We start from the raw sequence: 14901 nt of genomic DNA, 5'->3' as shown, positions 1-14901 counted from the left end.
ACCACAAAGCCCTGAGCTCCAGGGACAATGACAATGAGAAAGGCAGGCCCAGGGGAGCACAGCATTACCCCAAAATTTTAGCCTTCCTATTTCCTAATCGGAAATCACCTCAGCCCAATGCTCTTTCTTTGGCTGTGCTTTGGGCTAGGGTTAGGGTTAGGGTTTCGCCTAGGGTTAGGGTTCAGAAAAACACAAGGCCCAGAGCTCCAGGGACATTGACTATGAGAAAGGCACGCCAAGGGGAGGACCGCATTGTCCCAAACTTGTAGCCTTCATGTTTTCCTAACCGGAACTCATCTCAGCCCAATGTTCTGTCTTTGGCTGCACCTAGGCTTAGGGTTAGGGTTCCGCCTAGGGTTAGGGTTCAGAAAACCACAAGGCCCAGAGCTCCAGGGACAATGACAATGAGAGAGGCATGCCCAGGGGAGCAGAACATTATCCCAAACTTCCAGCCTTCGTGTTTCCTAATTGGAACTCGCCCCAGCCCAATGCTGAATCTTAGGCTGTGCCTTGGGCTAGGGTTAGGGTTAGGGTTATGCCTAGGGTTAGGGTTCAGAAAACCACAAGGCCCAGAGCTCCATGGACACTGACAGTGAGAAAGGCATGCCCAGGAGAGCACAACATTCCCCCAAAACTTTAGCCTTCGTTTTTCCTAATCGGAACTCACCTCAGCCCAATGCTGAATGTTAGGCTGCGGCTAGGGTTAGGGTTAGGGTTACGCCTAGGGTTAGGGTTCAGAAAACCACAAAGCCCTGAGCTCCAGGGACAATGACAATGAGAAAGGCAGGCCCAGGGGAGCACAGCATTACCCCAAAATTTTAGCCTTCGTATTTCCTAATCGTAAATCACCTCAGCCCAATGCTCTTTCTTTGGCTGTGCTTTGGGCTAGGGTTAGGGTTAGGGTTTCGCCTAGGGTTAGGGTTCAGAAAAACACAAGGCCCAGAGCTCCAGGGACATTGACTATGAGAAAGGCACGCCAAGGGGAGGACCGCATTGTCCCAAACTTGTAGCCTTCATGTTTTCCTAACCGGAACTCATCTCAGCCCAATGTTCTGTCTTTGGCTGCACCTAGGCTTAGGGTTAGGGTTCCGCCTAGGGTTAGGGTTCAGAAAACCACAAGGCCCAGAGCTCCAGGGACAATGACAATGAGAGAGGCATGCCCAGGGGAGCAGAACATTATCCCAAACTTCCAGCCTTCGTGTTTCCTAATTGGAACTCGCCCCAGCCCAATACTGAATCTTAGGCTGTGCCTTGGGCTAGGGTTAGGGTTAGGGTTATGCCTAGGGTTAGGGTTCAGAAAACCACAAGGCCCAGAGCTCCATGGACACTGACAGTGAGAAAGGCATGCCCAGGAGAGCACAACATTCCCCCAAAACTTTAGCCTTCGTTTTTCCTAATCGGAACTCACCTCAGCCCAATGCTGAATGTTAGGCTGCGGCTAGGGTTAGGGTTAGGGTTCCGCCTAGGGTTAGGGTTCTGAAAACCACAAGGCCCGGAGCTCCAGGGACAATGACAATGAGAAAGGCATGCCCAGGGGAGCACAACATTATCCCAAATTTCCAGCCTTCGTTTTTCCTAATTGGAACTCGCCTCAGCCCAATGCTTAATCTTAGGCTGTTCCTCGGGTTAGGAATAGGGTTAGGGTTCCGCCTAGGGTTAGGGTTCAGAAAACCACAAGGCCCGGAGCTCCAGGGACAATGACAATGAGAAAGGCATGCCCAGGGGAGCACAACATTACCCCAAACTTCCAGCCTTCGTGTTTCCTAATTGGAACTCGATTCAGCCAAATGCTGAATCTTAGGCTGTGCCTTGGGCTAGGGTTAGGGTTAGGGTTATGCCTAGGGTTAGGGTTCAGAAAACCACAAGGCCCAGAGCTCCATGGACACTGACAGTGAGAAAGGCATGCCCAGGAGAGCACAACATTCCCCCAAAACTTTAGCCTTCATTTTTCCTAATCGGAACTCACCTCAGCCCAATGCTGAATGTTAGGCTGCGGCTAGGGTTAGGGTTAGGGTTACGCCTAGGGTTAGGGTTCAGAAAACCACAAAGCCCTGAGCTCCAGGGACAATGACAATGAGAAAGGCAGGCCCAGGGGAGCACAGCATTACCCCAAAATTTTAGCCTTCGTATTTCCTAATCGTAAATCACCTCAGCCCAATGCTCTTTCTTTGGCTGTGCTTTGGGCTAGGGTTAGGGTTAGGGTTTCGCCTAGGGTTAGGGTTCAGAAAAACACAAGGCCCAGAGCTCCAGGGACATTGACTATGAGAAAGGCATGCCAAGGGGAGGACCGCATTGTCCCAAACTTGTAGCCTTCATGTTTTCCTAACCGGAACTCATCTCAGCCCAATGATCTGTCTTTGGCTGCACCTAGGGTTAGGGTTAGGGTTACACCTAGGGTTAGGGTTCAGAAAACCACAAGGCCCTGAGCTTCAGAGACAATGACAATGAGAAAGGCATGCCCAGGGGAGCGCAGCACTGTCCTAATATTACAGCTTTCCTATTTGCCCCATTGGAACTCACCTCAGCCCAATGCTGTTAATTAGCCTGAACCTAGTACTAGGGTTAGGGTTCCACCTAGGGTTAAGGTTAAGAAAACGAAAAGGCTTACAGCTATAGGGACACTGACAGCAAGAAAGGCATGCCTAGGGGACAGCATCTTTTCCCCAACCTTACAGCCTTCATGTTTTCCGAATCGGAACTCGCCTCAGCCCAATGCTGTATCTTAGGCTGCGCCTTGGGCTAGGTTTAGGGTTCGGGTTATGCCTAGGGTTAGGGTTCAGAAGACCACAAGGCCCAGATCTCCAGGGACAATGACAATGAGAGAGGCATGCCCAGGGGAGCACAATATTATCCCAAAACTTTAGCCTTCATTTTTCCTAATCGGAACTCGCCTCAGCCCAATGCTTAATCTTAGGCTGTTCCTCAGGTTAGGAGTAGGGTTAGGGTTTCACCTAGGGTTAGGGTTAAGAAAACCACAAGGCCAGATCTCCAGGGACATTGGCAGTGAGAAACGCACGCCAAGGGGAGGACCGCATTGTCCCAAACTTGTAGCCTTCATGTTTTCCTAACCGGAACTCATCTCAGCCCAATGTTCTGTCTTTGGCTGCACCTAGGGTTAGGGTTAGGGTTACGCCTAGGGTTAGGGTTCAGAAAACCACAAAGCCCTGAGCTCCAGGGACAATGACAATGAGAAAGGCAGGCCCAGGGGAGCACAGCATTACCCCAAAATTTTAGCCTTCCTATTTCCTAATCGGAAATCACCTCAGCCCAATGCTCTTTCTTTGGCTGTGCTTTGGGCTAGGGTTAGGGTTAGGGTTTCGCCTAGGGTTAGGGTTCAGAAAAACACAAGGCCCAGAGCTCCAGGGACATTGACTATGAGAAAGGCACGCCAAGGGGAGGACCGCATTGTCCCAAACTTGTAGCCTTCATGTTTTCCTAACCGGAACTCATCTCAGCCCAATGTTCTGTCTTTGGCTGCACCTAGGCTTAGGGTTAGGGTTCCGCCTAGGGTTAGGGTTCAGAAAACCACAAGGCCCAGAGCTCCAGGGACAATGACAATGAGAGAGGCATGCCCAGGGGAGCAGAACATTATCCCAAACTTCCAGCCTTCGTGTTTCCTAATTGGAACTCGCCCCAGCCCAATACTGAATCTTAGGCTGTGCCTTGGGCTAGGGTTAGGGTTAGGGTTATGCCTAGGGTTAGGGTTCAGAAAACCACAAGGCCCAGAGCTCCATGGACACTGACAGTGAGAAAGGCATGCCCAGGAGAGCACAACATTCCCCCAAAACTTTAGCCTTCGTTTTTCCTAATCGGAACTCACCTCAGCCCAATGCTGAATGTTAGGCTGCGGCTAGGGTTAGGGTTAGGGTTACGCCTAGGGTTAGGGTTCTGAAAACCACAAGGCCCGGAGCTCCAGGGACAATGACAATGAGAAAGGCATGCCCAGGGGAGCACAAATTATCCCAAATTTCCAGCCTTCGTGTTTCCTAATTGGAACTCGCCCCAGCCCAATGCTGAATCTTAGGCTGTGCCTTGGGCTAGGGTTAGGGTTAGGGTTATGCCTAGGGTTAGGGTTCAGAAAACCACAAGTCCCAGAGCTCCATGGACACTGACAGTGAGAAAGGCATGCCCAGGAGAGCACAACATTCCCCCAAAACTTTAGCCTTCGTTTTTCCTAATCGGAACTCACCTCAGCCCAATGCTGAATGTTAGGCTGCGGCTAGGGTTAGGGTTAGGGTTACGCCTAGGGTTAGGGTTCAGAAAACCACAAAGCCCTGAGCTCCAGGGACAATGACAATGAGAAAGGCAGGCCCAGGGGAGCACAGCATTACCCCAAAATTTTAGCCTTCGTATTTCCTAATCGTAAATCACCTCAGCCCAATGCTCTTTCTTTGGCTGTGCTTTGGGCTAGGGTTAGGGTTAGGGTTTCGCCTAGGGTTAGGGTTCAGAAAAACACAAGGCCCAGAGCTCCAGGGACATTGACAATGAGAAAGGCATGCCCAGGGGAGGACCGCATTGTCCCAAACTTGTAGCCTTCATGTTTTCCTAACCGGAACTCATCTCAGCCCAATGTTCTGTCTTTGGCTGCACCTAGGCTTAGGGTTAGGGTTCCGCCTAGGGTTAGGGTTCAGAAAACCACAAGGCCCAGAGCTCCAGGGACAATGACAATGAGAGAGGCATGCCCAGGGGAGCAGAACATTATCCCAAACTTCCAGCCTTCGTGTTTCCTAATTGGAACTCGCCCCAGCCCAATGCTGAATCTTAGGCTGTGCCTTGGGCTAGGGTTAGGGTTAGGGTTATGCCTAGGGTTAGGGTTCAGAAAACCACAAGGCCCAGAGCTCCATGGACACTGACAGTGAGAAAGGCATGCCCAGGAGAGCACAACATTCCCCCAAAACTTTAGCCTTCGTTTTTCCTAATCGGAACTCACCTCAGCCCAATGCTGAATGTTAGGCTGCGGCTAGGGTTAGGGTTAGGGTTACGCCTAGGGTTAGGGTTCAGAAAACCACAAAGCCCTGAGCTCCAGGGACAATGACAATGAGAAAGGCAGGCCCAGGGGAGCACAGCATTACCCCAAAATTTTAGCCTTCGTATTTCCTAATCGTAAATCACCTCAGCCCAATGCTCTTTCTTTGGCTGTGCTTTGGGCTAGGGTTAGGGTTAGGGTTTCGCCTAGGGTTAGGGTTCAGAAAAACACAAGGCCCAGAGCTCCAGGGACATTGACTATGAGAAAGGCACGCCAAGGGGAGGACCGCATTGTCCCAAACTTGTAGCCTTCATGTTTTCCTAACCGGAACTCATCTCAGCCCAATGTTCTGTCTTTGGCTGCACCTAGGCTTAGGGTTAGGGTTCCGCCTAGGGTTAGGGTTCAGAAAACCACAAGGCCCAGAGCTCCAGGGACAATGACAATGAGAGAGGCATGCCCAGGGGAGCAGAACATTATCCCAAACTTCCAGCCTTCGTGTTTCCTAATTGGAACTCGCCCCAGCCCAATACTGAATCTTAGGCTGTGCCTTGGGCTAGGGTTAGGGTTAGGGTTATGCCTAGGGTTAGGGTTCAGAAAACCACAAGGCCCAGAGCTCCATGGACACTGACAGTGAGAAAGGCATGCCCAGGAGAGCACAACATTCCCCCAAAACTTTAGCCTTCGTTTTTCCTAATCGGAACTCACCTCAGCCCAATGCTGAATGTTAGGCTGCGGCTAGGGTTAGGGTTAGGGTTCCGCCTAGGGTTAGGGTTCTGAAAACCACAAGGCCCGGAGCTCCAGGGACAATGACAATGAGAAAGGCATGCCCAGGGGAGCACAACATTATCCCAAATTTCCAGCCTTCGTTTTTCCTAATTGGAACTCGCCTCAGCCCAATGCTTAATCTTAGGCTGTTCCTCGGGTTAGGAATAGGGTTAGGGTTCCGCCTAGGGTTAGGGTTCAGAAAACCACAAGGCCCGGAGCTCCAGGGACAATGACAATGAGAAAGGCATGCCCAGGGGAGCACAACATTACCCCAAACTTCCAGCCTTCGTGTTTCCTAATTGGAACTCGATTCAGCCAAATGCTGAATCTTAGGCTGTGCCTTGGGCTAGGGTTAGGGTTAGGGTTATGCCTAGGGTTAGGGTTCAGAAAACCACAAGGCCCAGAGCTCCATGGACACTGACAGTGAGAAAGGCATGCCCAGGAGAGCACAACATTCCCCCAAAACTTTAGCCTTCATTTTTCCTAATCGGAACTCACCTCAGCCCAATGCTGAATGTTAGGCTGCGGCTAGGGTTAGGGTTAGGGTTACGCCTAGGGTTAGGGTTCAGAAAACCACAAAGCCCTGAGCTCCAGGGACAATGACAATGAGAAAGGCAGGCCCAGGGGAGCACAGCATTACCCCAAAATTTTAGCCTTCGTATTTCCTAATCGTAAATCACCTCAGCCCAATGCTCTTTCTTTGGCTGTGCTTTGGGCTAGGGTTAGGGTTAGGGTTTCGCCTAGGGTTAGGGTTCAGAAAAACACAAGGCCCAGAGCTCCAGGGACATTGACTATGAGAAAGGCATGCCAAGGGGAGGACCGCATTGTCCCAAACTTGTAGCCTTCATGTTTTCCTAACCGGAACTCATCTCAGCCCAATGATCTGTCTTTGGCTGCACCTAGGGTTAGGGTTAGGGTTACACCTAGGGTTAGGGTTCAGAAAACCACAAGGCCCTGAGCTTCAGAGACAATGACAATGAGAAAGGCATGCCCAGGGGAGCGCAGCACTGTCCTAATATTACAGCTTTCCTATTTGCCCCATTGGAACTCACCTCAGCCCAATGCTGTTAATTAGCCTGAACCTAGTACTAGGGTTAGGGTTCCACCTAGGGTTAAGGTTAAGAAAACGAAAAGGCTTACAGCTATAGGGACACTGACAGCAAGAAAGGCATGCCTAGGGGACAGCATCTTTTCCCCAACCTTACAGCCTTCATGTTTTCCGAATCGGAACTCGCCTCAGCCCAATGCTGTATCTTAGGCTGCGCCTTGGGCTAGGTTTAGGGTTCGGGTTATGCCTAGGGTTAGGGTTCAGAAGACCACAAGGCCCAGATCTCCAGGGACAATGACAATGAGAGAGGCATGCCCAGGGGAGCACAATATTATCCCAAAACTTTAGCCTTCATTTTTCCTAATCGGAACTCGCCTCAGCCCAATGCTTAATCTTAGGCTGTTCCTCAGGTTAGGAGTAGGGTTAGGGTTTCACCTAGGGTTAGGGTTAAGAAAACCACAAGGCCAGATCTCCAGGGACATTGGCAGTGAGAAACGCACGCCAAGGGGAGGACCGCATTGTCCCAAACTTGTAGCCTTCATGTTTTCCTAACCGGAACTCATCTCAGCCCAATGTTCTGTCTTTGGCTGCACCTAGGGTTAGGGTTAGGGTTACGCCTAGGGTTAGGGTTCAGAAAACCACAAAGCCCTGAGCTCCAGGGACAATGACAATGAGAAAGGCAGGCCCAGGGGAGCACAGCATTACCCCAAAATTTTAGCCTTCCTATTTCCTAATCGGAAATCACCTCAGCCCAATGCTCTTTCTTTGGCTGTGCTTTGGGCTAGGGTTAGGGTTAGGGTTTCGCCTAGGGTTAGGGTTCAGAAAAACACAAGGCCCAGAGCTCCAGGGACATTGACTATGAGAAAGGCACGCCAAGGGGAGGACCGCATTGTCCCAAACTTGTAGCCTTCATGTTTTCCTAACCGGAACTCATCTCAGCCCAATGTTCTGTCTTTGGCTGCACCTAGGCTTAGGGTTAGGGTTCCGCCTAGGGTTAGGGTTCAGAAAACCACAAGGCCCAGAGCTCCAGGGACAATGACAATGAGAGAGGCATGCCCAGGGGAGCAGAACATTATCCCAAACTTCCAGCCTTCGTGTTTCCTAATTGGAACTCGCCCCAGCCCAATGCTGAATCTTAGGCTGTGCCTTGGGCTAGGGTTAGGGTTAGGGTTATGCCTAGGGTTAGGGTTCAGAAAACCACAAGGCCCAGAGCTCCATGGACACTGACAGTGAGAAAGGCATGCCCAGGAGAGCACAACATTCCCCCAAAACTTTAGCCTTCGTTTTTCCTAATCGGAACTCACCTCAGCCCAATGCTGAATGTTAGGCTGCGGCTAGGGTTAGGGTTAGGGTTACGCCTAGGGTTAGGGTTCTGAAAACCACAAGGCCCGGAGCTCCAGGGACAATGACAATGAGAAAGGCATGCCCAGGGGAGCACAAATTATCCCAAATTTCCAGCCTTCGTGTTTCCTAATTGGAACTCGCCCCAGCCCAATGCTGAATCTTAGGCTGTGCCTTGGGCTAGGGTTAGGGTTAGGGTTATGCCTAGGGTTAGGGTTCAGAAAACCACAAGTCCCAGAGCTCCATGGACACTGACAGTGAGAAAGGCATGCCCAGGAGAGCACAACATTCCCCCAAAACTTTAGCCTTCGTTTTTCCTAATCGGAACTCACCTCAGCCCAATGCTGAATGTTAGGCTGCGGCTAGGGTTAGGGTTAGGGTTACGCCTAGGGTTAGGGTTCAGAAAACCACAAAGCCCTGAGCTCCAGGGACAATGACAATGAGAAAGGCAGGCCCAGGGGAGCACAGCATTACCCCAAAATTTTAGCCTTCGTATTTCCTAATCGTAAATCACCTCAGCCCAATGCTCTTTCTTTGGCTGTGCTTTGGGCTAGGGTTAGGGTTAGGGTTTCGCCTAGGGTTAGGGTTCAGAAAAACACAAGGCCCAGAGCTCCAGGGACATTGACAATGAGAAAGGCATGCCCAGGGGAGGACCGCATTGTCCCAAACTTGTAGCCTTCATGTTTTCCTAACCGGAACTCATCTCAGCCCAATGTTCTGTCTTTGGCTGCACCTAGGCTTAGGGTTAGGGTTCCGCCTAGGGTTAGGGTTCAGAAAACCACAAGGCCCAGAGCTCCAGGGACAATGACAATGAGAGAGGCATGCCCAGGGGAGCAGAACATTATCCCAAACTTCCAGCCTTCGTGTTTCCTAATTGGAACTCGCCCCAGCCCAATACTGAATCTTAGGCTGTGCCTTGGGCTAGGGTTAGGGTTAGGGTTATGCCTAGGGTTAGGGTTCAGAAAACCACAAGGCCCAGAGCTCCATGGACACTGACAGTGAGAAAGGCATGCCCAGGAGAGCACAACATTCCCCCAAAACTTTAGCCTTCGTTTTTCCTAATCGGAACTCACCTCAGCCCAATGCTGAATGTTAGGCTGCGGCTAGGGTTAGGGTTAGGGTTCCGCCTAGGGTTAGGGTTCTGAAAACCACAAGGCCCGGAGCTCCAGGGACAATGACAATGAGAAAGGCATGCCCAGGGGAGCACAACATTATCCCAAATTTCCAGCCTTCGTTTTTCCTAATTGGAACTCGCCTCAGCCCAATGCTTAATCTTAGGCTGTTCCTCGGGTTAGGAATAGGGTTAGGGTTCCGCCTAGGGTTAGGGTTCAGAAAACCACAAGGCCCGGAGCTCCAGGGACAATGACAATGAGAAAGGCATGCCCAGGGGAGCACAACATTACCCCAAACTTCCAGCCTTCGTGTTTCCTAATTGGAACTCGATTCAGCCAAATGCTGAATCTTAGGCTGTGCCTTGGGCTAGGGTTAGGGTTAGGGTTATGCCTAGGGTTAGGGTTCAGAAAACCACAAGGCCCAGAGCTCCATGGACACTGACAGTGAGAAAGGCATGCCCAGGAGAGCACAACATTCCCCCAAAACTTTAGCCTTCATTTTTCCTAATCGGAACTCACCTCAGCCCAATGCTGAATGTTAGGCTGCGGCTAGGGTTAGGGTTAGGGTTACATCTAGGGTTAGGGTTCAGAAAACCACAAAGCCCTGAGCTCCAGGGACAATGACAATGAGAAAGGCAGGCCCAGGGGAGCACAGCATTACCCCAAAATTTTAGCCTTTGTATTTCCTAATCGTAAATCACCTCAGCCCAATGCTCTTTCTTTGGCTGTGCTTTGGGCTAGGGTTAGGGTTAGGGTTTCGCCTAGGGTTAGGGTTCAGAAAAACACAAGGCCCAGAGCTCCAGGGACATTGACTATGAGAAAGGCATGCCAAGGGGAGGACCGCATTGTCCCAAACTTGTAGCCTTCATGTTTTCCTAACCAGAACTCATCTCAGCCCAATGATCTGTCTTTGGCTGCACCTAGGGTTAGGGTTAGGGTTACACCTAGGGTTAGGGTTCAGAAAACCACAAGGCCCTGAGCTTCAGAGACAATGACAATGAGAAAGGCATGCCCAGGGGAGCGCAGCACTGTCCTAATATTACAGCTTTCCTATTTGCCCCATTGGAACTCACCTCAGCCCAATGCTGTTAATTAGCCTGAACCTAGTACTAGGGTTAGGGTTCCACCTAGGGTTAAGGTTAAGAAAACGAAAAGGCTTACAGCTATAGGGACACTGACAGCAAGAAAGGCATGCCTAGGGGACAGCATCTTTTCCCCAACCTTACAGCCTTCATGTTTTCCGAATCGGAACTCGCCTCAGCCCAATGCTGTATCTTAGGCTGCGCCTTGGGCTAGGTTTAGGGTTCGGGTTATGCCTAGGGTTAGGGTTCAGAAGACCACAAGGCCCAGATCTCCAGGGACAATGACAATGAGAGAGGCATGCCCAGGGGAGCACAATATTATCCCAAAACTTTAGCCTTCATTTTTCCTAATCGGAACTCGCCTCAGCCCAATGCTTAATCTTAGGCTGTTCCTCAGGTTAGGAGTAGGGTTAGGGTTTCACCTAGGGTTAGGGTTAAGAAAACCACAAGGCCAGATCTCCAGGGACATTGGCAGTGAGAAACGCACGCCAAGGGGAGGACCGCATTGTCCCAAACTTGTAGCCTTCATGTTTTCCTAACCGGAACTCATCTCAGCCCAATGTTCTGTCTTTGGCTGCACCTAGGGTTAGGGTTAGGGTTACGCCTAGGGTTAGGGTTCAGAAAACCACAAAGCCCTGAGCTCCAGGGACAATGACAATGAGAAAGGCAGGCCCAGGGGAGCACAGCATTACCCCAAAATTTTAGCCTTCGTATTTCCTAATCGTAAATCACCTCAGCCCAATGCTCTTTCTTTGGCTGTGCTTTGGGCTAGGGTTAGGGTTAGGGTTTCGCCTAGGGTTAGGGTTCAGAAAAACACAAGGCCCAGAGCTCCAGGGACATTGACTATGAGAAAGGCACGCCAAGGGGAGGACCGCATTGTCCCAAACTTGTAGCCTTCATGTTTTCCTAACCGGAACTCATCTCAGCCCAATGTTCTGTCTTTGGCTGCACCTAGGCTTAGGGTTAGGGTTCCGCCTAGGGTTCGGGTTCAGAAAACCACAAGGCCCAGAGCTCCAGGGACAATGACAATGAGAGAGGCATGCCCAGGGGAGCAGAACATTATCCCAAACTTCCAGCCTTCGTGTTTCCTAATTGGAACTCGCCCCAGCCCAATGCTGAATCTTAGGCTGTGCCTTGGGCTAGGGTTAGGGTTAGGGTTATGCCTAGGGTTAGGGTTCAGAAAACCACAAGGCCCAGAGCTCCATGGACACTGACAGTGAGAAAGGCATGCCCAGGAGAGCACAACATTCCCCCAAAACTTTAGCCTTCGTTTTTCCTAATCGGAACTCACCTCAGCCCAATGCTGAATGTTAGGCTGCGGCTAGGGTTAGGGTTAGGGTTCCGCCTAGGGTTAGGGTTCTGAAAACCACAAGGCCCGGAGCTCCAGGGACAATGACAATGAGAAAGGCATGCCCAGGGGAGCACAACATTATCCCAAATTTCCAGCCTTCGTGTTTCCTAATTGGAACTCGCCTCAGCCCAATGCTTAATCTTAGGCTGTTCCTCGGGTTAGGAATAGGGTTAGGGTTCCGCCTAGGGTTAGGGTTCAGAAAACCACAAGGCCCGGAGCTCCAGGGACAATGACAATGAGAAAGGCATGCCCAGGGGAGCACAACATTACCCCAAACTTCCAGCCTTCGTGTTTCCTAATTGGAACTCGATTCAGCCAAATGCTGAATCTTAGGCTGTGCCTTGGGCTAGGGTTAGGGTTAGGGTTATGCCTAGGGTTAGGGTTCAGAAAACCACAAGGCCCAGAGCTCCATGGACACTGACAGTGAGAAAGGCATGCCCAGGAGAGCACAACATTCCCCCAAAACTTTAGCCTTCGTTTTTCCTAATCGGAACTCACCTCAGCCCAATGCTGAATGTTAGGCTGCGGCTAGGGTTTGGGTTAGGGTTACGCCTAGGGTTAGGGTTCAGAAAACCACAAAGCCCTGAGCTCCAGGGACAATGACAATGAGAAAGGCAGGCCCAGGGGAGCACAGCATTACCCCAAAATTTTAGCCTTCCTATTTCCTAATCGGAAATCACCTCAGCCCAATGCTCTTTCTTTGGCTGTGCTTTGGGCTAGGGTTAGGGTTAGGGTTTCGCCTAGGGTTAGGGTTCAGAAAAACACAAGGCCCAGAGCTCCAGGGACATTGACAATGAGAAAGGCATGCCCAGGGGAGGACCGCATTGTCCCAAACTTGTAGCCTTCATGTTTTCCTAACCGGAACTCATCTCAGCCCAATGTTCTGTCTTTGGCTGCACCTAGGCTTAGGGTTAGGGTTCCGCCTAGGGTTAGGGTTCAGAAAACCACAAGGCCCAGAGCTCCAGGGACAATGACAATGAGAGAGGCATGCCCAGGGGAGCAGAACATTATCCCAAACTTCCAGCCTTCGTGTTTCCTAATTGGAACTCGCCCCAGCCCAATACTGAATCTTAGGCTGTGCCTTGGGCTAGGGTTAGGGTTAGGGTTATGCCTAGGGTTAGGGTTCAGAAAACCACAAGGCCCAGAGCTCCATGGACACTGACAGTGAGAAAGGCATGCCCAGGAGAGCACAACATTCCCCCAAAACTTTAGCCTTCATTTTTCCTAATCGGAACTCACCTCAGCCCAATGCTGAATGTTAGGCTGCGGCTAGGGTTAGGGTTAGGGTTACGCCTAGGGTTAGGGTTCAGAAAACCACAAAGCCCTGAGCTCCAGGGACAATGACAATGAGAAAGGCAGGCCCAGGGGAGCACAGCATTACCCCAAAATTTTAGCCTTCGTATTTCCTAATCGTAAATCACCTCAGCCCAATGCTCTTTCTTTGGCTGTGCTTTGGGCTAGGGTTAGGGTTAGGGTTTCGCCTAGGGTTAGGGTTCAGAAAAACACAAGGCCCAGAGCTCCAGGGACATTGACTATGAGAAAGGCATGCCAAGGGGAGGACCGCATTGTCCCAAACTTGTAGCCTTCATGTTTTCCTAACCGGAACTCATCTCAGCCCAATGATCTGTCTTTGGCTGCACCTAGGGTTAGGGTTAGGGTTACACCTAGGGTTAGGGTTCAGAAAACCACAAGGCCCAGAGCTTCAGAGACAATGACAATGAGAAAGGCATGCCCAGGGGAGCGCAGCACTGTCCTAATATTACAGCTTTCCTATTTGCCCCATTGGAACTCACCTCAGCCCAATGCTGTTAATTAGCCTGAACCTAGTACTAGGGTTAGGGTTCCACCTAGGGTTAAGGTTAAGAAAACGAAAAGGCTTACAGCTATAGGGACACTGACAGCAAGAAAGGCATGCCTAGGGGACAGCATCTTTTCCCCAACCTTACAGCCTTCATGTTTTCCGAATCGGAACTCGCCTCAGCCCAATGCTGTATCTTAGGCTGCGCCTTGGGCTAGGTTTAGGGTTCGGGTTATGCCTAGGGTTAGGGTTCAGAAGACCACAAGGCCCAGATCTCCAGGGACAATGACAATGAGAGAGGCATGCCCAGGGGAGCACAATATTATCCCAAAACTTTAGCCTTCATTTTTCCTAATCGGAACTCGCCTCAGCCCAATGCTTAATCTTAGGCTGTTCCTCAGGTTAGGAGTAGGGTTAGGGTTTCACCTAGGGTTAGGGTTAAGAAAACCACAAGGCCAGATCTCCAGGGACATTGGCAGTGAGAAACGCACGCCAAGGGGAGGACCGCATTGTCCCAAACTTGTAGCCTTCATGTTTTCCTAACCGGAACTCATCTCAGCCCAATGTTCTGTCTTTGGCTGCACCTAGGGTTAGGGTTAGGGTTACGCCTAGGGTTAGGGTTCAGAAAACCACAAAGCCCTGAGCTCCAGGGACGCTGACAATGAGAAAGGCATGCCAAGGGGATTGCATCTTTACCCCAACCTTGCAGTTGTCATGTTTTATAAATTGGAACTCACCTCAGCCCAATGCTCTATCTTAGGCTGTGCCTTGGGCTAGGGTTAGGGTTAGGGTTATGCCTAGGGTTAGGGTTCCGAAAACCACAAGGCCCAGAGCTCCAGGGACAATGACAATGAGAGAGGCATGCCCAGGGGAGCAGAACATTATCCCAAACTTCCAGCCTTCGTGTTTCCTAATTGGAACTCGCCCCAGCCCAATGCTGAATCTTAGGCTGTGCCTTGGGCTAGGGTTAGGGTTAGGGTTATGCCTAGGGTTAGGGTTCAGAAAACCACAAGTCCCAGAGCTCCATGGACACTGACAGTGAGAAAGGCATGCCCAGGAGAGCACAACATTCCCCCAAAACTTTAGCCTTCGTTTTTCCTAATCGGAACTCACCTCAGCCCAATGCTGAATGTTAGGCTGCGGCTAGGGTTAGGGTTAGGGTTCCGCCTAGGGTTAGGGTTCTGAAAACCACAAGGCCCGGAGCTCCAGGGACAATGACAATGAGAAAGGCATGCCCAGGGGAGCACAACATTATCCCAAATTTCCAGCCTTCGTGTTTCCTAATTGGAACTCGCCTCAGCCCAATGCTTAATCTTAGGCTGTTCCTCGGGTTAGGAATAGGGTTAGGGTTCCGCCTAGGGTTAGGGTTCAGAAAACCACAAGGCCCGGAGCTCCAGGGACAATGACAATGAGAAAGGCATGCCCAGGGGAGCACAAC

This window comes from Aphelocoma coerulescens, chromosome 2 (assembly GCF_041296385.1).
Source record: "Aphelocoma coerulescens isolate FSJ_1873_10779 chromosome 2, UR_Acoe_1.0, whole genome shotgun sequence".
NCBI lineage: Eukaryota > Metazoa > Chordata > Aves > Passeriformes > Corvidae > Aphelocoma > Aphelocoma coerulescens.
Note: the sequence above shows the minus strand (reverse complement) of the source record.